Source organism: Paroedura picta, chromosome 6, assembly GCF_049243985.1.
Source record: "Paroedura picta isolate Pp20150507F chromosome 6, Ppicta_v3.0, whole genome shotgun sequence".
Taxonomy (NCBI): Eukaryota; Metazoa; Chordata; class Lepidosauria; order Squamata; family Gekkonidae; genus Paroedura; species Paroedura picta.
Window position 1 is genome coordinate 73,188,068 of NC_135374.1, and position 17,006 is coordinate 73,205,073.

The following is a 17,006-nucleotide window of genomic DNA, read 5'->3' on the forward strand; positions in this document are numbered from 1 at the left end:
TGTGGAGACATAAAAATTGTATCCATAACCATCACAGAGATATTTATCTCAAGATGACTGTCTCAGTGTCCTTCAGAGCAATAACTGCAACAACTGAGAACATAACAGAGAGCTGAAATGTTATGACTCATTTACTCCTAACAAGGCTAATACACTTCGGGGAATGCCAATTGCACATAACATAAGGGACTGTCTGATGTCGGGAGGAAAGCTTCAAAAGCCATTAAAACAAAATACTAGCCATTACTATTGCTCAAATATTCTTCAGAGTTTATATTAAGCTACCAGTATCAAAGATTGTAATTGTGTTTAGGGATGGACATAAACCGATTCATGAGCCAAAATTCAGCATGAACTTGGTCCAGTTTGAATAGTCTAAACCAATGTTTAGAAAAGGTGCCTTCCCTGAACATTTATTGGACTTTTGTTTGGTTTGGCTGTTTGAGCCATATAATCCATCCTTTTCACACACACACACACACCACACTTCCAACAGTGGACAGGTGCACCTGTCCTACTATTAGAATGAAATGGCTGTGAAGCAGGGGGAAACGTAATCAACTCATGAAATGGCTGCCAGCCATTTAAGCCTAACAGCCTGGTGTGTCCTTCCAAATAGCTTTGAACTATTTCACTCATCCATTTTGCTTCCCCTGCTTGGGTTTGAGACCATCTTCATCCAATCTCAACTATAACCACCCAGTTACATGGACATCTTGGCTCTAACCAGGAGAAAATGGTTTGGAGGCTGGGCTCTATGGCATTGTATCCCATTGTGGTCTCAGTATTCTAATTATGCCTGTATGCTAGGCATTAGGTGATGTTGTGGGTTCAATGTGATTTAGTTAGTATGGCCTCTCTCAAGGAATTCTGTGAATTCTCTCTTGGTTAGTCCAAGAATTCTCAGGGCTCAAGTACATATTATGAGTTCTTCCATGTATATTTAAAATGATATTTTTTTCCTTTTGGAAATTTAGGGCAGTGGTCCCCAACCTTTTTATCACCGGGGACCACTCAACGCTTGACAATTTTACTGAGGCCCGGTGGGGGGGCAGTTTACTCCTCTACTCTCAACCACTGCCCTAACACTCTCTGATCGCTATGGTAATGTTTAAACATCCCTTCAAAATAATATACAGACACGCCACAACAATGAACATAAGGAACATTTTATTTTCATGGAAATTTTATCTCATGACAATGACAAATCAATGGGAACCCTGAGCTTGTTTCTCTGCAACAAGATAGTCCCATCTGGGAGTGATGGGAGACAAGGACACCCGAAGTGTGTTGTAAAGGGCCGGGAGGATGAAGTAAAGGGCTAAGGGGGGGGGGGAGAAGGCGTCCTTCGTGGCCCACCTGAAATTAGTTGACGGACCACATGTGGTTCGTGGCCCACAGGTTGGGGATCGCTAATTTAGGGTCTTAGGATTGCTTTAGCAAAGAGCAGAGCACTGTGGAAAGAAGGAAACTTTAATCCTCTTTCCTTCTGCTATTCTTGTCAAAACTGCATTTGCGCAATGTCAAAAACTGCATTTGCGAAAGAAAGAAAGAAAGAAAGAAAGAAAGAAAGAAAGAAAGAAAGAAAGAAAGAAAGAAAGAAAGAAAGAAAGAAAGAAAGAAAGAAAGAAAGAAGAAGAAGAAGAGTTGGTTCTTATATGCCGCTTTTCCCTACCTGAAGGAGGCTCAAAGCGGCTTACAGTCGCCTTCCCATTCCTCTTGCGAAAGAAAGAAAGAAAGAAAGAAAGAAAGAAAGAAAGAAAGAAAGAAAGAAAGAAAGAAAGAAAGAAAGAAAGAAAGAAAGAAAGAAAGAAAGAAAGAAAGAAAGAAAGAAAGAAAGAAAATATGGTAACAGGGAAGATGTGGTAACTTGTAGCTGAGTTTTATAGAAATTGTTGAGGACACACACATGTAGTTATCCCAGTGTTTGTTGCATAAATCCAAATTGAATTATTTCTTGTTTTGTCACCTTAGCTGTCTTGGAACTTTAACTTTCCCTTGGAGTGTTTGTGCATTGACTATATTTACTGCATACTGACCAGAGCCTTTTTTGGAGTTCAGATTATTAATGGAGATACATTTTAGCTACAGATATAATTGAGGTGGCAAGCATGTGTCCAATCTGTAACGCTTCAAATGGCAAAGGAAAGACATAGGAGTGGTTTTTCAATGGTCACACTGAACTGAGTTGCCAGAACATTTGTCAGTATCAGTCTTGTAGCTGTAGCAGGAAAAGGAGATGTCAGACTGACAATCTAACATCTGAATTGGGGATTAGTTATCTGTATAGAATAGTCATATATAACACTCCCTCGTTCAAAACAGAAGCCTCCCACATCCTATCATGTGAAGTGATTAAAGAATTATGAGTACTTTCTCTTCCTCTAGGGGCCTATTGCAGGTGTCCAGCCCCAGGATGGCTCAGTTAGCTTTCACCAGGGGAAGACCTTGCTTTGCCTCCTGCTTGTAAATACGCAATTGTAAGCCACATTTTTGTATGCCACCTCATGGGAGACCCCTCCCACATTTCTCTTCTGCCTTGTCATGGCTTTTTGCCTCCCAATGAGGCTGCAAGGGAAAACAAACCGAACTTCTCCCCTCGTTCTTTGGCTTGTCAATCACAGCCAGCCACCAATCACAGAACAGCAGTTGTCTTGGGGACTCAAACTTTCTTCCCCCCAAGCCCCCAAATTATTTTTAAAGGCTCATCTGTGTTGCTATGTGGTAATGCCACAACACAGAAACATTTTAAATTTAAAAATTAACACTTCCACGTTGCTTGGAGAAACATCAGAATGATGCGGGACCCCCCCCCCTTTTGGGGGGGGGGGTTCATGGTGTCTTGGACTCTATTTATGTCTGGGTAGATTTGTGAGAGGCTGGAAATGGTAAGTGGACCCTGAAGAGTGATTTTGCATAAACAGCGGGCTTAAAAACAAAGCACACAGATGCCTGGCTGACCAGGAGAGGGCTTATTCATCAAGCACACCCCCTTCTTTTCCTGTTGATTCCCCACCACCAGAAAACAGAAACAGGACTATGTTATGCCTGCCTGATCCCCAAAAGACTGTGGACACTTTACAGAAGATTTTATTTAACCCTTGAAAGTAGCTTTCTGGGCCCACAGCAGCATGGACTGCACCATATTTTTAAAAAAATTCTTCCAGCAGTAAATGGAGGGGGGAGGGGGGGTGCGAGAGTGGGACAATGCTACAGAGACTATTGCACCTTTCTCCCTTCATACAGGCTTGACCTGATTGCTCTCTGATGAGAAGTGTGATAGGAGATGGCCAATGTTGTTTTGGAAATTTCCCTCATCCCAAAGCAAATCTGCCCAAAACTCAAGCCAGCCCCTGGACAGCCTTGGGATGCAGACGATGTCATGTGGAGGGGGCTCTACAACTCACCAGCAACCAGAGGCTGTCAAGAGGCTGATTCCTCATGCAGAAATGGTCATACATTTCCTTTAACAGTAAGTGAATGGTCACATAAGTCATGAGCCAATGAATGCTGAAGTTCATTTATATGACTCATTTAAGAATTGGACATTGTACATATTGGGGTTTTCCAGTGTTTATTTGTTGTCTCAGATTTGGACCAGTATACTGAGACTGAAAGTAATGTTCAAACAGAAGGACTATTCCCTGTAAGAAGTGTTTAGTTATCAAAGTTATATTGAACTTGGATAGGAGATCCTACCTGGTTCTCTTTTGTAGCCATATCTTTCCTCTTTCCCCCCCTTGATTGGTTGATTGTATTGTTTAAAAGTTGTACACTTTTATATATGTATAAAAAGAGAAAGTATTCCAATGAATGGACAACAAATCACACTAATAAAAAATACTGTGATGAATAAAGTATCTCTACCAAATGGAGTGTAAATGATTTTTTAAAAGCATCTTATTGAAAAGAAGGGGCTTTTGCAAATGCCACAGAGTGTGTGCTCGCACACACACATACACCCAGGGGTTTTTAATTTGTTGTACTGATCATGGAATCTGTCACTGAATTTAAGATGATTAAAAAAGACCAAAGCAAGATTCTATTCTTTGGCAGAAAGCAATACTGTATTTTAAATTAGCATGGTGCAGCTAAACCCATATTTAAAATGTGTTCGCACTGACATCGCAAGACGAGCACTTCTTTGTTTAATGGCATTGTCAGAGCAGCACACTTCAGCGCTCAAGCCCATTGGAGTTAGGCCTTTTAATAGAAAGTGACTATTTAAATTCCCATGACGGTGGCCTACATGGTGCTCCAAACTATTACGAGTTGACACCTGTAGCTGGCTTCAGACCAGTTTTTTAAAGCTTAAGATGGGAGCAGGAAATTAAGTGAAGAGTAATTAGTCATTCTTTTGTTCTTCGCTGTAATAACATTAGCCATGATGAACTCACTTGCTAGTGCTATTAATTTTGTCATAGCTCCGTACTGGTTAACCATCAGTACAAAGGCACCTGATCACGGATCAACACTCCAGTCCCCACCCGTCCCCATCAGGGAATAGCTAATGGCTTTTCTCCCAATCTCCTGATATACAAAACAGGTGACAATTTATAGAGTTTGTTTGCTCTAAGATCTGTTCTAAGCTGCTTTTAAAGGGCTCACTAGCACTCCTGTAATTGCTCATTGGGTTGAAATGGAATAAAAAGCTGCTAGGTAGTTTATATTCCAAGGAACAAGAAATAGTACAGTAGGCAAGAGACATTATTCTGCTCTCTTGCAGAGGCAATAAACACGTCAGCAACTGTGCTGGCTGGCATGTGGCTCTAAGCCATTGTGCCTAAGGGATCCCTAGGGCAGTTGTGAATTAAAAAAATATGGCGACATGTACAAGTGCTCTTAATATCTTTCTCATGCTGTGGTCATATACCATGCTTTACAACACTCTTTGAACACTTTCCAAAGTAGAATCTCTATCCCCTAACTTAGTTGGCATGTAAGTATATCCTCCTTTCTAAGGAAGATCAGGTGGCAGGTGAAAAGGATGCTACATTCTTAAGTGTATGCAAGAGAGAACCAAACTAAACTTCCATATCTTACTTCTTTAAGGGCCAAATGACACATTATAAAGACTTTGTATCAGACACATGTTGTAAATTTTGTGCCTCAGACGCATATGGGGCTGATTCAAATTGAGACAGTTACATATAGGCAGATGGAGCTTCAGAATATTTTATACCTATTTTCTCTCAATGATTGACATTTAGTACAGTTTTACTCCAGAGCAGTTCCCATTCGTCTAATGAAATTGCACATTTAAAATTCTGCATCCACCTAACCATACAATTTTAAACTTGTTCAGCCTCAAGTCTCATATTTCAACAATAGTTTGTATATTTGTCAATGTAAATGAGGCTTCTCTTGGAATAATATATATATTTTTAATTCAGTCAAAGCCAAACCAGAATCTGTTTGTGTTTGGAACTCAACTTGGTGGTATTCAAACTACCTAGTTTCAATTCCCTCTTTATTAAGAGTGTCACAACTTTTCAGTTTCCCTGTAACCATCAGCAAATCTTTAGACTTAAGTCAGCCCATTCTTATTTGTTGGGCCTTATCAAAATATGCCTCATTTGGAGATTTCAGCAAAGATGTGTTAGAAGTAATTCTCTGTCTATATATTTTCCAGATATTGATTAAAATAGCCCAGAAATGTAGGTTTACTTTTTTCTTGGTCTTCGCCATGGGCCACAGAAGATCATGTAGACCTTTTCCAAACCCAGATTTCTCAAATACCAAGTTTCTTGAAAGTGGATCCATGAGCCAGTCTCTAATCCATGATAGTGCTGCTGCATGTAGGTATAGTTTTAAGTTTGGAACATTTTGGCTACCTCTGCTCTTGTCGCCTTGAAGCACTTTAAATGCTATTCCTGGTCTTTTATTGTTCCATGTGAATTTATGTATAGTGCTTTGCCATTTAACTAGGGTTTTGTCTTTGATTTCCATCAGAATTACCTGAAATAAAAAGTTTAATTTGGGTAAGATTATCATTTTTATAGTTGCCATACATGCAGATCAAGAAAGATTTAATTTGGACCACCTTAATAAATCTTCTTGTATTTCTTTCCATATATATCTAATAAATAATGACCTCATATAATTATTTTCAAATAAGCTTTGTAAGTCCTTACCTAGGACTACTCCCAAATATTTTATTTTTTCTGGATTTTCACAACCTGTTTCTTTCATTTATGTCTGACAATAATTGTTCTGAAGCTCCATAGACCCATATTTTAGTCTTGTGTCTATTTATTTTATAACCTGCATAATAAGACCCAGTCTTGTTGGGTATCCAATAGTCATGGGTGGGAGCTTTCCAGATTAGTCAAAATAAAAACCACATCATCCCTATAACTTCTTGTCTTAGAGTCCAAGCCTTTAATGTTTAGTCCTGGCAGGTCTGTCATAGATCTTATTTTTGTCGCTATAGTTTCTAGGACCAAATTAAATAATAAAGGAGACAGCATACATCCTTGGCTTCATTATCTGTTGTTGTTGTTTTTTTACATGTAAGCCTTCCATTCCCCAAAATTCTGGCTTCCTGTTTAAAATATATTTGCTGAATTTATTTCAAAAACCTCTTTCCACATCCATAGTTTGTAAGGTTGTTGATAAAAACTTCCACTGGACATTATCGAACACTTTTTCTGCATCAAGAAAAACAAAACCCATGCATTGTTGTGTCCTCTGCACATAATCCATAGCGTTCAAGAGTAAACAAATATTATTTCTCATAAATATTTTTGGCATAAAGTCTGTTTGATCCTCAGGAACAACCTCATCAATACATCTCTTTAGCCTTTCCCCTAGAATTTTGACAAAATTTTATAATCAACATTCAGTAATGAAATCAGTCTAAAAGACTGTGGCAAAGATGGATCTGTTTTCTCCTTCTGTATAAGAGTTATTGATGCTTGCTCCCAGGATTCTGAAATCAGTCTTTCCAACGTATCCATAATTTTAACCATTAATTGGTGTAGCAAAGGGGTAGTTACAATGTTACAAAGGGGTTGCTACAATTGGTGTAGCAAAGGGTTTGTTACAATCAGCTCAAATTGCATGCAGACAGCTTTGCAGCCAGTAGTCCATCTGGTCCGGGGGCTTTGTGAGATTTCATTGCTACTATTGCATCATTTACTTCTTGAATCAATAGTTTTTGGTTTAAGGGTCTTTGATGATGTTCTATGAATTTCTTTATAGGTATACCTTTCAGTTACCCCATTTCTTCTTCCAAAGTATTTCCTGTCCTCTCTGAGTGGTATAGACTTTGAAAAAGGTTAGCTAACTGTTCCTGGATGTCCTTTTCAAAAAAATTATTCTTTATCTTTATAACTTAGCCAAGAAATGGAGCTCTTCTGGAACCTTTTTTGCAATTTATAGGCCAACAATTTTCCAGGTTTATCTGTATATTCAGAATTATTTTTGTTTTAAAAAGTCCAGTCATTTTTTTCATCTCTTCCATTTCAATAAGATCTCTCTTCAATCTTAAGGCCTGGATTTGTTTCCATAGATGTTTGGACTGTCTCATCTAATGTGATTATTCTAATTGCCGAAGCTGGTCCTGAATAAATTTTAGTTTTTTCCCCTTAGTGCTTTCCCCTTTTTACCATATCATTTTGTCAGATTAACATTCCTCTCATATAAGCTTTACTGGCATTCTATATTGTAGAAATTTTTACATGTGATGTTTGATTAAACCAGAAAAATTCTTGCAATTCTTTTTCACATTCTAGTAGTCTTTGCTTATCTTCAAATAGATATATATTCATTTTCCATTGTCTGGTTCATTGATAGTTCAATACTAATTCCAGTGGATTATGGTCAGCAAAAGTATTGGGTAATATTTCCACAATAAATACCACTGGAAATAATAATTTGGAAAGCCAACTTTGATCAATCCTCAAATAGAAGTTGTGTCTTTGCAAACAAAAAGTATATTTTTGCTTTTGTGGGTTTTGGAGTCTCCAAGGATCAGATAATGATAATTTATTAAAATATGATAAAACCTTCTTTGGGAGCTTAGCTCTTTTTGTACATGACCTAGCAAGATTCAAATCCAGAATAGCATTCAAATCACCAATCAAAACAAATTCTGTGTATAATACTTCTATGTGCTTCTGAAAAAATTCAACACAAAATTTATCCTTTGCATTGTTGTCATGGATTGACAGGAAAGGGGGCAGGGCCCTTTCCAGGTCTGTCTTTGGTATCTGACAGAAATAAAGACTTTGAGAACTTCAAGAGGAACTAAGAAAGAAAAGGGAAATGTTCAGGAAATGGAGGGAAGAACAGAGCTCTAAAGAAGAGTACTTACAGGTTACTAGGAACTGTAGATCAATCACCAGAAAGGCCAAAGCTAACAATGAGCTAAGATTGGCCAGGGAAGCCCACTGTGACAAGAAAAGATTTTTCAGTTATGTGAGGAGCAAACGTAAAGTAAAGGAGGCAATAGGCCCACTGTTGGGTGCAGATGCGCCTATTTTGCATCTGTTTTTCCCCCACAGGTCAAAGGGTTTAGGCACATCTAGAGATGGCAGTAGCCAAGAGATAGTGTCTGGGTGGCAGGTTGACATGGACACAGAGGTGGTCGAGAGGCATTTAGCTGCACTGGATGTTCAAATCCCCTGAGCCGGATGAAATGCACCTGAGAGTGCTCAAAGAACTTTCCAGAGAACTTGCACAGCCCTTGTCCATCATCTTCGGAACCTCTTTAAGGACTGGAGATGTCCCGGAGGACTGGAAGAGAGCAAACGTTATTCCGCTCTTCAAAAAAGGGAGGAAGGATGACCCGGGAAACTACAGACCAGTGAGTCTGACCTCTGTTGTGGGGAAGATAATGGAGCAGATATTAAAGGGAGCGATCTGCAAACATCTGGAGGACAATTTGGTGATCCAAGGAAGTCAGCATGGATTTGTCTCCAACAGGTCCTGTCAGACCAAACTGGTTTCCTTTTTTGACCAAGTAATAGGTTTGCTGGATTGTGGAAATTCAGTTGATGTCGTTTACTTGGATTTTAGTAAAACTTTTGATAAGTTTCCCCATGATGTTCTGATGGATAAATTGAAGGACTGCAATCTGGATTTTCAGATAGTTAGGTGGATAGGGAATTGGTTAGAGAACCGCACTCAAAGAGTTGTTGTCAATGGTGTTTCATCAGACTGGAGGGAGGTGAGTAGCGGTGTACCTCAGAGCTCGGTGCTCGGTCCGGTACTTTTTAACATATTTATTAATGATCTAGATGAGGAGGTGGAGGGACTACTCATCATGTTTGCAGATGACACCAAATTGGGAGGTCTGGCAAATACTCCAGAAGATAGAGACAGAGTTCAATGAGATCTGAACCCAAAAATGGTCAAATGAGAACAAGATGCAATTTAATAAAGATAAGTGTAAAGTTCTGTATCTGGGTCAGAAAAATGAAAAGCATACTTACTGGATGGGGGATACGCTTCTAGGTAACACTGTGTGTGAACGAGACCTTGGAGTACTTGTGGATTGTAAACTAAACATGAGCAGGCAGTGTGATGCAGCGGTAAAAAAGGCGAATGCCATTTTGGGCTGTATCAACAGGGGCATCACATCAAAATCACAAGATGTCATAGTCCCATTGTATACGGCACTGGTCAGACCACAACTGGAGTACTGTGTGCAGTTCTGGAAGCCTCACTTCAAGAAAGACGTAGATAAAATTGAAAGGGTACAGAGGAGAGTGACGAAGATAATCTGGGCCCAAGGGACCAAGCCCTATGAAGATAGGTTGAGGGACTTGGGAATGTTCAGCCTGGAGAAAAGGAGGTTGAGAGGGGACATGATAGCCCTCTTTAAGTATATGAAAGGTTGTCACTTGGAGGAGGGCAGGATGCTGTTTCCGTTGGCTGCAGAGGAGAGGACACGCAGTAATGGGTTTAAACTACAAGTACAACGATATAGGCTAGATATCAGGAAAAGAATTTTCACAGTCAGAGTAGTTCAGCATTGGAATAGGCTGCCTAAGGAGATGGTGAGCTCCCCCTCACTGGCAGTCTTCAAGCAAAGGTTGGATACACACTTTTCTTGGATGCTTTAGGATGCTTAGGGCTGATCCTGTGTTGAGCAGGGGGTTGGACTAGATGGCCTGTATGACCCCTTCCAACTCTATGATTCTATGAATCTTTAAGGCTGGCAATACATTGTGGTGGTCTAGCAAGTGCTATCAAGGACATCCATTTCTTAAAGCTACAGGGGCTGCTTTTATTTTTAGAGGGAGGTGTTACCCCCCCCCCATGTTTGTATTTTGTTTTTAGATTTCAGATTTTTTTTGCAAAGCTATTGTGTTTTTCAGGTCTGTAGAAAGATTAGTCTAGCCTGTTTAAGGTTCCAGTCTCAGGGTTTAAGTGTCCATAGTTCTGGCCCCATTGAAAATTAAATATATTGATAGAATATTTCTGCTCAATGGTATAAAAGAATGCAGACTATTTTGGAAATAATTTGTTAGGCAGCAGTAAGGTTCTACCTTCCCAAAGAAAAAAGTCATAAAAGCAGAACTCCCCTAGAGCAAACTGGGTATTGAGTACTCGTCCTATTATATTTCTACAGTACTGAGAAATTAAATTTTCTGTATCTTGTGCTTTTGGCTAGGATTGCTAGCAAACGTCTTCCAGCTATTTTTATTGTTTAAGAAATCAGCTAGTAAGCTAAATCCATTTCAGTTCTTATGCATTATTGCCACCTATTGGCAAGGCCTTCAGACTACAGAACTCTAATGTAACTATACTTAAGGATATATTGTTTATTCTAGTTTATCAGATAACTTTTTAAATTGATGTTACTTATACAACATTTGAAGAAAACATACAACATGCATACATGGGTTCAAAAACAGATCATGAGGATTTCAATGAATTTGTATGAGCCAAGCACAAGGGTCAGGAACTGAACTGCCAGTGTATACTTTAAAAGCAAGAAAGCAAGCAAACCCCAAACAGTTACAGTGGAGTCATTTGCAAAAGTATTTAATATTTCCATAAAGAGCACACAAAATACTCTGTATGGATGCCTGGATACAATGCTGCAGCTGCATCAATATAAGGTTAAACCTGTGAGTAAGAGATAATTTAACATAGAATCATAGAGTTGGAAGGGACCTCCAGGGTCATTTAGTCCAAATCCCTTGCACAATGCAGGAACTCACAACTATTTGCCCATCCACAGTGACCCCAATTTCATGCCTGTGTTCACAGCACAAAAAACTCTGAATCCAGCCTGGCCTGGAGAAAATTCACCTACCATCTCATGGTGACAATCATCAGTTCCCTGGGTATGCAAGGAAGGGCCACAAGAGACAAACACTGGCACATCTCTTCCTCCCCACCCACTCACAATCTGCCTAAGTTCATAAAATCAGCATTTCTAACATTCTTTTAAATTATTTTTTTATTAACTTGCAGCAATATATAATCAGAATCAAGTATACAGAGGAAACAAGTTTAGTTCACAAACTAAAAATCAATGAAGGAGAAGAATGTATGCCATTATAGTATTCATGGTGACTTATATTACGTTCGGTACCTTAAGTTTTCATTGTCCCTCTTTCATCCAATTGGCCCGCTAATTCTTGATATCAGTGTTTTCTGTATTATATTGTATTTACTTCATTATAGTCTGGCTTTCTTTCTGAGACCCAAGATGGTTTACAAAATTAGAAAACAATGCAATAAAATAATATAATACATAAAATAAGCAATGCAATAATTTGTTAGGCAAATTTTCTAATTTGTTAGAAAACAATGCAATAAAACAGGATAAAATAAACAGTGCAATAAAACTGCCTACGTTTCTTCCACATTTTCCTTATACAGATGCCCTCCCAAATAATTTTGCATTTAGTATACGGTGTAGAATTTTGACTCATTTTGACTAGGTTCGATGAGTTTATGAGCACCAGATTTTGATTTTTACAATGGTCTTAAAGTAAAGAGTAGCTGTCAGATATGATATCCCCTCCTTTCCTAGTCATATCTGAGCCATGAGTCTATTTTGGTTTAAAGCAGGAATTACCAGCTCAAGTTGGTCTGAGGATTACTTTTACATTTTTATTAATTCACTGGTACTTGAACTGTCTATAGAAAACTTTATCACATTTTAGTCCACATTCTATTAACTTGTCCTTCCGATTCAAACTCTGCAGTTCATTTTCTTCTTTCTGTACCACTAGAGGTTTTTGATTCCAGTCTCAATTAAGCCTCCCTCTTTTTCTTCACCTTTCCTTGATATTTGTTTTCTTTGGATTGTGATTTTGTACGCCAGTACAAGTTTCTGAGTCTGAGCCTTTACCTTTCCCCTATTGCGGTCTTTTGGCATTTCAGGTCTCTCTCTCACTCTCTCAGGTCAGATAGTGGTGGAAATTTGGGGAACACATTTGGATACACATGAGGTGAAAATATAACCCAAATACGTTATCATATGTTTGAGTATATGGCATCCGAAATATATCTGGGAATATTTGGAAATTTGAAAAAATGATTTAGAAAAATCCCAAAAATATTTGGGAATTACTGGGAAGATCAGGAACAAGATGGTTTCTCTTTTTCTTTTTTCCTCCCCCTTGTTTCTGGAACTTGAGGGAGGTGTTTCAACTTCCCAAGCTGCTTTTTCAATTTAAAATGTGCCTTGTCCATTTCAAGAGGCTGTTCTTTTATTCTTTGCTGTCCCCCTTCCTTTTTTTACATAGCACTTGCAAAATCCTCCCTCACCCCTCGTGGCTTGGATTTATTGTGGTTTTGTTTGGTGTAGTGGTTAGGAGTGGGGACTTCTAATCTCGTGAGCTGGGTTCGATTCTGCACTCCCCCACATGCAGCCAGCTGGGTGACCTTGGGCTCACCATAGCACTGATAAGGCTGTTCTGACTGAGTAGTGATATGAGGGTTTTCTCAGCCTCATTGACCTCACAGGGTGTCTGTTGTGGGGAGAGGAAAGGGAAGGCAACTGTAAGCCACTTTGAGACTCCTTCGGGTAGAACAAAGTGGCATATCAGAACCAACTGTTCTTCTTCTTTGATATGAGTTCTTTTGGCTTTGCATCCTGAATCATAGAATCATAGAGTTGGAAGGGGCCATACAGGCCATCTAGTCCAACCCCATGCTCAATGGAGGATCAGCCCAAAGCAATATTACATTTGGTTTTGCTGAGCTTGCAAAATCCCTCCCCTCCATTTGGATTTGCTGTGATTCTGTGATTTGGCATCAGTCCTGATGGAAATTCCTTGCCATAGTGGCACTTGTTCTGTTGAGCATTCGGTACAGTGCAACTGGTTCTGCTGGGCTTGCAAAAGTCTCCCCCCACTTCTTCAGTTTCTACTGCAGATATTGTCTGGTTTTGATATTGGTTCTGTTGAGTTTGCACTGTCCCAATGGCACTGGTTCTTCTGGACATTCTCTACATTGCAATTGGTTCTGCTAGGCTTGCAAAAAACCCCTTAAGTTTCCACTGCAGAGATTCTCTGGTTTAATTTTGGTTCTGTTTGCCTTGGCACACTGGGATTACTGAGTTTTGCAGTGGTTTTGTTGGACTTGCTGTTTGTTCTCAGTGATTGTTACTTGTAGGCATGGCTTTTTGACCTGGAAGTAGCTTACAGGGTTTGTCTGCTTTACTAATCATAAAAAATAATGGCGGAGCCCTGTTCAGACTCTTATAAAATTGGATCCCTTGGTCCAATAGACTTGAAGCTTGGGAGTTATTTAGAAGACTAGAGGCAAAGCCTGCTGCACCCAGAGAAACAACAGGCGTTAGGATACACACCTGCACTGTGGACTTAGTGGGGGCTGACTACATGGCAAAAGCTCCTGTCCATTCCAGGAGTCTTGAGGCCCCAGCTCCAAACCTCATGGAACATTCCTGACCCAGGGGTTACCAACCTCCAGGTGCAGCCTGGAAACCTCCTGGAATTGGAGATCATCGGCAGACTATAGAGATCAGCTCCCCAGGGGGAAATGTCTGTTTTGGAGGGGGGATTCTGCAATGACAACTCATCTCCAGGCTCCTGGAGATGAAAGAGCTTGCTCGGGAGGGGGGAGCTCTGTGGCACTGTGCCCCAGAGAGGTTGCAGGATGCCCATCTCCAGTTGGGGCCTGGGGATTTGCTGGAATTGCAGGTAATTTCCAGGAAACAGTCCTGGAGAAAAAGGCTATTTGGGAGGGGGGACTCTCTGGCTTTGGATCCCATGGAGGTGCAGGGATGCCAGACTCCAGGTGGAAAACAAAGTTAAATGCTGGGTAGCAATAATTGCTAATAAAAATAAACATCCAATAATTCATAAACTTGTCACAGTTTCTTCCTTCAATCTTTAAACCGCCCGTGGCGCCACGGGCGCCACGGACTAAATAATTCGTTAAGGGGTGTGGAGGTGGGATTAGTCCGTGATGAGGAAGGGTCCGGATTGGACCCTTCCTCACGACAGACAATCGGGGGGACTTCGCGCCTTCGCGCCTGCCAATTGGTCCCTCCGATTCCCAGCCCCAGCAACTGCGAGCCGCGCACAGCGCGGATCGCAGTTGCTCCCGGCCTGACGCGGTGAGAGGCGCTTCGCGCCTCTCGCCGTATCAGGCCGCCGCCCCAGGGAGCCCCCGGCAGTCGCGCGAAGCGCGGCTGCTGGGGGTTCCCTGTCAGGCCGCCGCCACCAAAAGAAGCCCGCCGCCACTGCTGCCGCTGCAAAAAGAAGCCCGCTGCCACTGCTGCCGCCGCAAAAAGAAGCCCGCCGCCGCCCCCCCGCCAAAACAAGCCCGCAGACTCAGCGACTGTGAGTGCCTAGCGCCCGCTGCATTTGGCTGCAGCGGGCTTGCTTACTAGTAAAAATATATAATTGATAGCAAAATTTGCTTGAAGAACTGAAAACTTTCATTCTGTACATTCTTCATTTCGGTTCAATATCAAAGTAAATCAGAAACAATTTTAAGTTACAATCAAACATGACAACATTGGTTGGCAAATAAACTTACAGAGGGTTTCTCAGTTACTGCCTTTCTATCAGTTTTTCTCAACTGTTTTACCATTGAGAAACACCTGAAAAAGTCTTCAGGCTTTGAGAAACCCCAGAAGTGGGATTTCCCAGCTGGAGGCTAGCGTCCCTGCCTCCAGATGGGACCTGGAGAACCCCAGAATGTAATCTCCTCTCTAGACTACAGAGAGAGGGGGGGGGACAAAAGCATTCCTCAGTACTGAAACTGTAAACCTTATTAACCACACATTCGCCTCTCCATATAGGAAATACCTGAATGTCTCCCTCCTTGGGTTGCTCTGAGGAGCCATTGGCCAGAAGTTCCAAATTTAGAGGAGGAAAAATCCCCTAACAGTCAATGAGCAAGTCAAAAAAGTCTTACATCATCCTCCTGCAGCAGCTTCTTCTGCCTGAACTCCAGCTACATCTCTTTAAGGCAATGGCAATTTGAACAGCTTGGTGTAGTGATTAAGAGCAACAGCTTCTAATGTGGTAAGCTGGATTTGATTCCCTGGTCCTCCACATGCTGGGTGAACTTGGGCCAGTCACAGTCCTGTTAGCTGTTCTCAAATAGCAGTTTCTCTCAGAGCTCTCTCAGCCTCACCTATCTCACAGGGTGTCTGTTGTGGGGAGATGAACAGAAGGCAATTATAAGCCACACTGAGACTGCATTGGGCAGTGAAAAGCAGGGTATAAAAAACAACTCTTCTTCTACTGGGAAGATACTACTGGGAAGCTGCTACTGGGAAACAGTGTCTCCCCCCTCCACATGTTCCCATGGCCTCATGGTGTTTCTGTAACCCCTCTACAGTTTCCCCATCTTCCATGCCATTGGTCTCAAATTTGTTTTCCTGTGATGATCTTGGAAAGACTACGGCAAGACCAAGGTTGTATCTATATTTATTTATTGTTATTTAATTTTATTTTTTAATTTATAGACCGCCGTTCCCCAAATTGGGCTCACGGTGGTTTACATCACATGACATTAAAAACACAATAAAACCCCCAATAAAACATTCCAACTTAACATCTTACAAGCAGCAATAATAACTCCAATCCCATTCCCCTTATTCAGCATGGTGGGGAGAATGACATTCAATGAGAGTAGGAGCCAATCCAATAGGTCTTAATATCAATATTGGCAATATCAATATTGGTATTGGAGGTCTCAATACTCATTTCTGGGTCTTCCAGAGCTTTCCCCCCCCTTCCCGCCCAGAAGGCATGCAGAGGCTGTGCCAGGAGGCAGCTCACTCCCCCCACCTTGTCCTCCAAATTGCAAGAGGCCAGGACAACTTACTGGCAGCAGAGGGACAACTTACTGAAGCAGGCTCCTCTTCCACCCAGCAAACTTCAGACACCATCAAGAAGTTGGAGGAGAGCTGACCCCCTTCCTGGCTGAGGGCACCTTCCTGACTGAGGCTTAAATAGCAGGGTGGGCCATTCCTCACTGAGGGCCATCTCTTATTAGGGGAATATTTCCAGGGGTGGGCAATCAGGTAGGAAGTGAGCTCTCTGCATGCAATTTGGACTGGCTCTCATTGGCAAAGTGCTCTCTCCCTACTAGTGGCACACTGCAGGGGGTACCAATTAGGTAGGACATGAGCTGTCAACTGGAGCTTTATATTTTTTGTGATAGTGATGATGATGATGATAGGCACCAACAACTCCACTGAAATGTTGGTGGCTCTATCTTTAAAAACACCTCCAGCTCTGGAAATGTTCCCCATAAAGAATAATAGATCCAAGAAATTTGGAATCCCCCCATGCCATTCCACTATTTGGAATTTTGGGATATCAGGAATGCCAGTATTACTAAGGTCAAATATACCCAAACCTGAAAAAATATATAATTTTTTTGCACATCCCTTATGAAAATAATGCACTATGCTAAATGTTTGGAATATTACCAGGATCATAAATATTAAACATATTTATGTTGGCCTTATTTTGGTACAAGACTTGTCTCCTTAGAAATGTTAGTTTCTGTTATTTGAGTTCAGGGGTGATGCTATGATACCACCTTCTTAA